Consider the following 10,845-nt stretch of genomic DNA (forward strand, 5'->3'; position numbering starts at 1 on the left):
CAGGAACTGGGAATTAGAGTAAATGAGAGAAGTCTGTGCTACTTCCACAGGCTCACTTTGTGGTTCGCTCATTCAGACATTTCTTCATTCATTTCATCCTTTCTGTAACAATGTTTTAGGCACGAATTTATTAAAATTTAATGAGCTTCAGTATTTTTGTAAGAGGAAGCACCATAATGCCCACCTTTTTTCCATTTTGTAAGAAAAGATGATAGTTTTTCACCGTATAAATAACAGTTGGAACTATTAGGGAAGAACAAGTTGTTTCAAGATATAAGTTTTGATTATTCTAAACTATCAAGAAAGTTTTTATTAATTCTGTAAGTCCAGTTTCACTTTCTTTTACTCCAATTGCTAAAGTCATGATAATAGGAAATGCAAGCAGTAATATGTAGATTTTTAAATGTGATGTTAATTCTGGCATGCTGTCTTCTGACCTTTCACAGGTCAAGTTTGGAAAGCAGAAATCTCATTCTGCAGCAACAAATGCCTTATTTATGACTTTGAAAAAGCCAACATCTAAAGAGGGTGGATTCAATTCAATTCCATTTGCTCATGTGGACAGAAAAGATGTTTTTTCATTCGAATGACAAGGACATGTGATCCAGAAAATCTGTACTACTTTCTTCTTAAAAAAGGCACACACCTTGCTCTATGAATTGTTTTGAAAATTTCTTTGTTGATCAACTTATTAAAAGTCTGATACAAATCGCAGTCTAAAAATGAGGCAATTAGCAAGCCTTTTGTCCAAAAAGGAAAAAAGGATGCATTTCTTGATCTAGAGTCAATGAGTATAAAGTACCACTTACGGGATTCTGTTCCTCTGAAAATCTGTCCGAGTGAAATGGGGGTGGCCCCTTAAGTTTTGTGAATTGAGAGAAATACATAATTCATGTAGTGCTAATAAATCTATCTGATTTATCTGTCAATGGCCCGAGGACTAGCCTCGTTAGCATATCTTGAAGACCACATAAAAAAAGACTGTACGTTTTCCTATAAAATAATTTCTTAAATAGTAATTCACTTATTCTTCTGTTGGAGGCATAAATGTTCATTTGACTTCAGTCCTTTTTTTAACTGTACTAGAAATATTGATTGATTGATTGATTGATTGATTGATGCCCCTTTAAACAAAAACAAAAGCCTGGGGGTGGGGAGAATTTACAGTGAACAATAAAGAGACCAAGCTTCAGTAGTAGGTGTTTTCTAAAATAAAAATTAAAAGCACCAGGCATCAAATCATTAAAGAGTCATTAACAATAATGGAAATCATGCAATTGGCCTTATTTCTGTCATTGAAAATAAGACAGAAAAATGTGCTCTAAGAGAATGATTCGAGAACAGTCTAAAAGTCAAAACTAGCTAATCAGCTATTTTTCCCTAGGTAGTAGAAGTAATAATACAATTTCTTTCCTGTCATAGTATCAGGAGAATAGAATAAATGTGTTTCAAGCATCACCTGAAAGAGGAAATAGGAACAATTTTAAAACATTCTCATTAAGTTTCAACGGTTTCATTGTCCTTCAGCAAAACACATTTCCTATGAGGAAACTGGATTTCACTGTTCTCTTGAAACTGGCTTGGGGACGGAGGCGTGAATGGCTTGAATAATTTCCTGCCAGCTATATGCTATTTTCTTACTATTGCTTTTCAGGCTATTTCATAAAAGTAGACTTGGCTTCACCTAAAATTTAGAGTGTAGTTATTATGTGTATGAATCGAACCACAATTAGCAATGAAGAGTTTTTTTTTGTTTTTTTTGTTTTTTAAGAGAAACTCGTTAAATGTTCTAGTATAAGAAAGGACTCTTTTGTAATACAAATAAGGGACACTTGATTTATATACTTCAGACTTGGTGAAAGAGACACTCGTGCCACAGGTAGCAGAAACTGATTAAGAACCTCTGCAAAGAATGAGAGCGGCAAGAGGAAAGGAGTATGCCCAAAGAAGCTATGAGGGCAGCGTTTGAAGAAGAGTTTGCTGTAGACCCTCATCCCCTACCCCAGCGCCTACTAAATCCTGGAAATTGGCGTATTAGCTCTAAGAGGGCACGCAGAGCCCAACAGAGTCATTTTAACTCTCTGATTCACAAATGGCATCTCTTCAGGGTGCAGGCACAAAGTTTTCTATCCATTCCAAGGAAAATAAGATAAAGAAGCGATAGAAAAATGGTCCAAGGGAAAGAAGGTTAAAAAAAAAAAAATTGGCGTGAATCGTTGTCTAAATTTGGCTTAATGAATACTTCTTGTAAAAAATTGTTGTTCCAGCACCTCAGAGGCCATGGTTACTCATTAGCACCAGAGACAATCGTGGGGCATCCCTATCAGAAGCAGCATTGTCCAGGATGGCAATGTGAGGTTGGCCACCAGAGGCAATAACGGAATAGTGCCTTAACCTAACTCCTACACAGCTGATGAGAAAGGAAGAAAATGATGCTTGGAGAAGCAAGAGAGATCCGATTGTCGATCAATATATCCAACAGCACATATATTTATCAGAAATAATTGGACATTTAAAGAGTGGATAAAGGTATATCAGAAGACAATTGAAGTGTTTCTAGCCATCTAGTATTCATTTCTTATTTAACTAATAGATGCACGATTTCCTCTGTGCAGTTACATCCCCCTGTTGTGTGTTATCTCATTAACATGGTAAGTCACGGCGCACTCCAACTACGAAAACTGAGAGGAACACCAAGGACCTTGACAGATCAAACCTTTTCCTGTCCACTGAAGGAGGCCGTAATGCAGAAACGTGACCTCACTGATAGCAATTAGCCCCTCTTTCCAGACACTTTGAAATTTGAGCTTAATGTATTAAACCATATGTCAGATGATATCTATATTGAGATACCTTAAATATACTATTAAATATACTACGTCCTATTACCTCTGAACAATACTCCGCTTTTTCCTCATTCTGTGAGTTTCCATATATCCACCAATAAATCCACTTTATGCTTAAGAGAAAGTTTCTCCTGCCTGCAATAAAAATAAATAGAATACTAGAAATTTTTAAAGTAAAATAATGATTATGGTTGTCAAGTCCTTAAAAAACCTTATGTAGTATACCCATTCTAGCAAATGCCTCTCTGAGCCTTATATTTCTTCTATCATTTGAATAGCTGTTCTGTCATCTCTTCTTCACTTCGTGCAAGCCTGCCTTTTCTCCATCTTCCAAGTGCCAATATAGCAGCATATTTACCTTGTTTCCCAGGGTCCTTGCCAGGGTGTAAGGTTCTGTATGAAACAGTGTTCCTATATGAATAAACACTTTTTTAGCCAACCTTATCTTCTGCCTCTCATCCACGACCAGATGGTCCAGCACCTTCAGGATCCCGTCCCATACATAAGTCCCTGGCTCCAGCTTTTATATATTGAGTGGGTTCTGCAGCTCTTGCAGGAAATAGCTCTTCTACTTTAGCCAAATACAACAGAACACACTGGCCATGACATTTGGTAATCTAGGAGGAGGGGAGGTAGATCTTGACTTAAACGGCAGTAGCCTCTATACCCTCAAGCAGGTATAGGAGATTTTAATTGGCAAGAAAGGACCATTTCCACAGACTCAGTGGATTTAGGGTTATCTTGGGGTTTAAAGGTTCTGGCATTCTCTGGCATTGTCATTCCATCCCAGTTCTCAGAATCTAGACCTTTTCAAGCATGACCCTGGCCTTGGCAATAGCAGAGTTACTAAGGATGAGAATTCAATCTTCTCTGAATCTCTCCTACTCTTATAATTATGTCCTGATCTGATGCTCAGCTTTTTCTGGCCTCCACCTGTAAAACATGAGACTCTTTTTATATCCTGCCAAATAGGCCCTCTGATTCTCACATTTTACCTTAAATTATTGATCAATCCTCATCAGCCTTTCATTGTTTTTGTCTAATACACCAATAGTATTCTGATTCTATTGCCTTTATAATTGCTACTTTTCCCAATCCTCTGAAAACTATGAGCTATTGCAGCAGCCAAAGCATTACCTTCCCCAGCATCCCCTCCTAGTTCATCAACAGGGGACATTTTAACAGCTGTTCTGCTGCAGCCCATCAGGGATCAGCGATGCTCCACCCACCAGTCAAGTGATCCACATTGCCAGCTGGCCAGGTGTGATGCAGTGCTAAATTTCTGTCTTTGAATCTGTTCCCTAGGACCACTCTTGGCATCAACTATGTAAGGCTGGGTCCCCCAGGACACAGACTCCGAGACAAAGATTTGCATGCAGGACTGCTGGCAGGAACAGCACTAACCAAGGAGTGAGAGAAGAAGAATCGGGCAGAGGATAAAGCTTACCCAAGCCAACGCTGCCCACAGGTAGCATGGCTCAGGCTGAGCCTGGGAGCCATCACAGCACCCACTACACTGTTCACATCACACTAGGGGACAGCTGCAGACTTGGAGTTAAAAAGAGTTTTGGTTTGCATCTTGGCTCTACCAGTGACAAGACAAATGACTGGGCAAGGTGTTTAACTTGTCTTGGTCTTTGTTGTCTCTCTTGTCACTATTTTGGTTATTCTCACTTAACTATTCTTTCCATTGTATTATAGATTTGCCTTGTTAAAGCATCATTAGTATTAAAATTCCATTAGTATTTTAAATAAAATTACAACAAATATACTGATTGATTTTTAAAGTAATTATATATTTTCTATTCTAGATTACTAAAATTTTCTTCCTCTTCCTCCTCTTCCTCCTCTCTCCCACACTCCCCACCCCATTATCGCTCCTGTTCTCTCTCCCTCTTTCCAATAGTGTCTTAGTCAGTCTGGGCTTCTATGTAACAAAGTACCGTAGACTGGTGGCTATAAACAACAGGAGCTTATTTTTCACAGTTCTGGAAGCCAGAAGTCTGAGATCCGGGTGCCAGCCTGGGCGAGTTCTGGCGAGGACTCTATTCTGTGTTGCAGATTGCTCACTTCTCGACGTGTCTTCATGTGGTAAAAAGAGGCAAGACAGCTCTCTGGGGTCTCTTTTATAAGGACACAAATCCCATTTGGGGTGGGAGGAAGCTGCACCCTTCTGACCTAATTAGAAAGACCTCACCTCCTAATCTCTTTATATAGAGGGGATTATAATTTCAAACATAGGATTTTGGGGCAGAAACAAACATTCATCTGGTGTTGTGAGTAGGGATTTTAAAGATTTTTTTAAACTACTGTAAGGATACATATCTTCTTTCGAAAATTTAATTCTTAATTTGTCAATTTAGTAAGCTTCTATTTCTGTATGAGATGAAGAATTTGTTCACATTTTCAAGAAAGAAAATTTCATTTATAATGATATATTATCTTTTTAAATTTATCTACACTGATTTCAATATAATATTTTCTTACATTTAGAAACCTCATCTGTACTTACATTTAAATCCTTCTAAATTCTAATTAAATTTAATTTAACTTTTTTTCTCATTAGACTATTTAAAGCTTTAAACAATTTTTTGTTGGATTTATTTCAAGAACTAGCTTTTTATTTATTTACAAATTTAGTTGTTTTTTTCTATTTTTGAATTCCTAATTCCTGATTTTTTATTTCTTACGATTCCCTTAATTTTTCTGTCTTACAAGTTAGAATTTTTATTTACTTGCATTAATTTTCTTTGTGTATAATGATGAAAACCATTCATTTTGATATATGGTATTGTCATTTTTATATATGGTATTGTCATTTTTATTATTTATTTACCCTCAGAAAAATTGTATTTGAATGTTTTAGTTCTAAGTGGCTGAGAATTTTAAAATGTTTTTAAACTTTTTCATTAATTTGAGCTTTAGTGCATTTTGTTAGAGGGTTTATGAAATTTCTAAATTTTAAAAATGTTGATTTCTTATAAAATTGAACATGATCTATTTTTAAAATACACATCCATTATATAAAATATAAATATTTTGTTATCAAATTTCTCTATGTCAATTTTTCTCTGTCTAATCCATCAAACCTTTGGGTTTTAACTTATCCCATTATCTATTTTATGATGCTTTATTTGTCACAAAATAAAATCATGAGTTTTGATTCTCTATTGAGATTTGAATCTTTTATCTTTATACAATGCAATCCTTTTGTCTTACCTGAATAATTTTTTAACCCTGTCACCCACAGTCTACATGCTTTTTATTTGTCATTGGTAGATATCCATTACCTAGTCTTTTAACAACTTTGTTGTGTTATAATTTTTAAGTGTTATTCATTATAAATAGCAAGGGATTTGTTTTCTTGCTTTATGCTTAGTACAAATTAACATTTTTAAACCAAGGGCTTAGATCATATTTATTAAGATCACTGATATGTTTATTATTACTACTGCCAACTTTTTCATTCTTTCCAGGGTTTCTTTTAACCTCTGTATTTCCTAATATTTCCCTTTCTGTAACACTTTTCTAATACCATTCCCTACATGTCAAAGGGCATAGCTTTATTTGATCTTTCATTTCTTTAAACAATTTGAAGTAATACTATATACTTTTTTAATTAATAGAAACATTAAAATTTTTCAAATTAGACTTCATGAGGAACAGGAAAAGTGAACCCAGATTTATCAACTCCCTCTAATGAAATTACAAACATTTTTGCACATTTTTAATTTTTTGGGGAGTGGATCTCAAGGACAGTTGTAAAGGTGGAACATAAACATAAAATTGGAGCATAACATTTATGTTGGAGACACCATAGATTTTCACATCATGATGGAAAGTTTCCAGCAGATAGCATTAATGAGTCTTGTGCTAGCAAAATCTGTATATTACAACAATTTCCCAAAGGATAAAAGGATGGAGTAATGGGACCAACTTGTCTTTATGCCTTGAACGAATAGAAAGCCAGGCAAAACGACAGTAGTTTTCAGAACTATGTTCAGACAGGTAGCTTCTGAGCAACGAGAAGATAGGTTAGTGATCCCTGGGGGAGAGGAAGCAACCATGGGGGAGCCCTCTGTTGGCCCCATGTTACCACCTGGAGTGTTTACACACTAAAGAGCAGGAAAGGGTCACCAAAACAGAGCCTGACAGTCTCTGACTGGCGCTAAGCAGCTTAAGCATTGGGTAAGCTGGAATTTGTGGGGCAGGTCGCCAGAATGAGGACAGCTTCCTGCAGAAGGTTTCCTTTAGCCTTCAGGACAATATTGATCAGCTGGTGCGTGTAAGAAAACTATGGGAGTAAAAGGGGTCAAATATTTGGTGATGGAAGGAAATCTAACTCTGGGTGGTGAACACAAAATGCAATACATATATATACGACATACATTGAATTGTACCCTTGAAACTTACTGGATTTTATTGACCAATGTCACCCCAATAATTTTTAATAAAAAAATAATAGCCCGAGGTCATATAAGTAGTATATACATCTGGGATTAAAATCCAGCTTGTCTGACATCAAATATTTTACTTTTTTTGCGAGAGATTTTTAATAGTAGGCAGTCTATAGCCTGAGTCTGTTACTATAAATATAAACATATGTTCATTTCTGAATATTGTCTATTGGTCCAGACTTTTTTGTCAAGACATATAGGCAACATCTATGACCTATTATGTTTACTTTTTCCCTAAAGTTTGTCAAATATTTTATGAAATCAGGGATTCTACGTTTACAACCAGCTTTCATTCAAGATTTTTCATTGTCATCGGTAATAGGTAGATGATAGGAGGGGGCTTAAACAGTGGGATTGAAACGGAAGTCCAGTTACTTTGGGGGAGGATCTTAACTTTACATAGAGATAGAAAAAAAGAAATAAATAAAACTATGCCACACCAAGGTAAGGACCAGATATGTAAAAGCGATAGATAGAATTCATCAGCAGCGGATCTGAACTTCAAGACAAGATAAAAGAAGTACTTCAAGCAAAAGGGAAGTTGTACTCATGGTCACATCTTGGTTTCTCAACACCCTTCTCCAATTAAAGGAACCAAGGCTCCTTAGAAAAATGGCTAATTCTAGGATTCGTACACAGAAAGCATAAGAAGAACGTCTTGTGGTACCGGAAAGTGAGGGAGCACTCGAAAAAAACGAAAGGATGGAGACATTTCAGAGGTTACACAGGGACCAATCTGAAAGAACGTTCAATGGTCAATACTGAAATAATTAGTACAACCAAATAATGTACTGGGTTACATGCCAACATATAAAATAACTATACTTAAGTCCATACTGATATAAATAATTGAATAAATAAATGTAAGGGGTAAGAGGTTGTAGGGTGAATCCAGAACATAGCCCCTCTGCATACTCAGAAGACTGCTGGCTATGCGGCCAGGAGCCAAGGAAGGCGGGACACAGAGAGAGGGCTTTTGGCAGTGCCTGCTGCCACGGACGCTGTCTGCTCCTGTAACCAAGCAGCGCATCTTGCTCCCACTCACCTGAGAAGGAGGCTGCCGCCCCAGTGAGATCACCCTTCCCTCTGCTGTGGGCATAAAAACATTGCTTGCCTTCGGCCGAGTGCCTTTTTCTATAGCTCCTACCTGCCGCTGCTAAAGCTTTCTTGTCCTGCAAGTCATAAAGGGCATGTTACACCCCTCTGGTCCTCCTTGGTGGTTTTTCTGGACTATCCCAGGTGCAGAGCTACCTGGCCTGGAGCTCCTGCATTATAGACGTAAATCTTCCTCTTTGGCAAGGAAGTTACAAATGATAGAACAAATTAGTTACAAATGATAGTTACAAATTTTATATAATTTGAGGGTTGTCCCAGGATCTTACACTTGTTACGTGAGAGACTTTGGGTCACTCAGTACCCCATAGATAGAGTAGATCATGCCCTGTACCCATGGTGGGGCTGGGTGGAATGATACATGGATTCTCCAGGTTCCTCAGTTACCTAAGCTTAATAAAACCAGGAGGAAAAGAAAAATGGTCAATTCAGTCTCTGAGCAGCACTGCTGAGGAGAATGACAGCTCACCTGAGCTAGCCTGTCCCAGGGTATAAATAAAAGAGCAGAAAGAATAGCAGTGTTACGTAGTAGTGCATGGTATTCCACAAGCTCACTCCCCTCAGTGAAAATTGAGTGGTTTGAGGTGGCTCTCCTGGAGACAGCTCAGCAAGGCTCCATTGTTGCTGCCTAAAAGGTTGGCTGAGGGAGTCACACAGAGCTAACAGTCAATGACAAGGACTACATAAAACCAGTATCAAAAATTTCTGACCATCATGTTAAAAGGAGGCTTTTGGAAATGACTGCTCTTAGAAACTATTGGAAAGGAGACCCTCACAGCTCTGAGGAGCTAATGCTGGACACGGAAGGAATTACTGGACTCGCAACTGCCAGGAGGCACTGGGCACTCTAGCAAGTTTTCCCGAATTGTAGAGTGTGACCGAGTGTGGTGCCTCCTCAGCATCTCTGCGTAGCACCTCAGAGGCACCTCGAATTCAGCATGTCTTGAACCAAAGTGATAACCTACTCCCAAACCAGCTGTCCTACCCCAAACTGGTTGTATTATAGTATTCCCTACCTTTGTGAATTACAAAATAACTAATAACTGTCATAGTCTGATCATCTATATCTCCCAAACTCAGTCTACTACCATGCCCAATTACTTTTATGTTCTAGATAACTCTTAACCTGTCTACTTTTCTATATCTTCGCTACTCTACCCAAATTAATGGTCGTTAACTTTTTTTTCTTGGACTAAAGCTCTATTTTCTTCCTGACTGGTTTTCTTGCCATCTCAAACTCTGCGCTATAGCTGAGGACTCACAAATACAAGAATAATCATATCATGCCCTTTTAAAAACCTGCCAATGTCTTCCCATTGCTCCTGAAATAAAAACAAAAATGTTTAAAAATCTCACACATGTTTTTCACGTTTCAGACTTTGCTTATTATTTCTAATGGCTGGTAACAACTCAACATCACTACCACCCCCTTCCAAGAACATACCTGTGAATACAACAGGACCCTGGAATTACATTTCCCAGACTGTTTTTCCACATTTAGAGTTTATAGGTAACAGGCACTCATACAAGATTCTGAAGGCAGAAGAGAGAAAAACCCATTGTTCTCATGCTGTGGGAGCAAAATCATAGGCAGCTGTGAGATGTAGCCCTGAGTTTCAGACCTCCTAAAATAGAGTAATATCTGTTTCCTTGACTAAATCTTGACTGATACATGTTTATATTCTGGAATTGGTTACAGGGCATCAATGTTAAAAATGAGACTAAATTTGGTTTGCAGATTTGATTAGATCGAAGGTAGTAATGACCTCATTGCCAGTGGACATTACAGGTTTGATTTCCCTGAGAAGCACCCCTGGAGACAAAAATGCAAACGCAGTGGTTAATCAGAGAGGTGATCCCCGGGAACATCGTTTAAAAAGTTGGAAAACCAGAGAGCAAGAAAAAGAAAGAATTTTAAAAATCTTTTATTGAGACTTTGCTGCCGTGAGCAACTGGAGCTCAACGGTGGTGCTGAGACAAGGTAGGTATATTGCCACTGGAGGAAGCCCAACTGGGGTGCCTCTGGAGCTCCTGTTCGCTAACAGCCCATTCATTTTGGTTCAAGGTCATGGAAAGGAATGTGGTAAGATAGACGTTACATAAAATTTACCATTTAAATCATTTTTTTCCAGTTCTTTGGCATCAAGTGCATTCACATTGCTGTGCAACCATCACCACATCCATCTCCAGAGTTTTTTTTATCTCCCTCAACTGGAACTGTGTACTCATTAAACACTGACTCCCCTTTTCTCTCCCCCTCCCAGCTTCTGGAGACCATTCTACCTTCTGTCTCTATGGATTTGACTATTCTAGGTACCTCAGGGAAGTGACATTATAGAATGTTCGTCTTTTTGCGACTGGCTTATTTCACTTCACATAATGTCTTCAAGTTTCATCCATTTTGTGACGTATGCCAGATTTTCCTACCT

The sequence above is a fragment of the Pteropus alecto genome, unplaced genomic scaffold (genome assembly GCF_000325575.1).
Source record: "Pteropus alecto unplaced genomic scaffold, ASM32557v1 scaffold110, whole genome shotgun sequence".
Taxonomy (NCBI): Eukaryota; Metazoa; Chordata; class Mammalia; order Chiroptera; family Pteropodidae; genus Pteropus; species Pteropus alecto.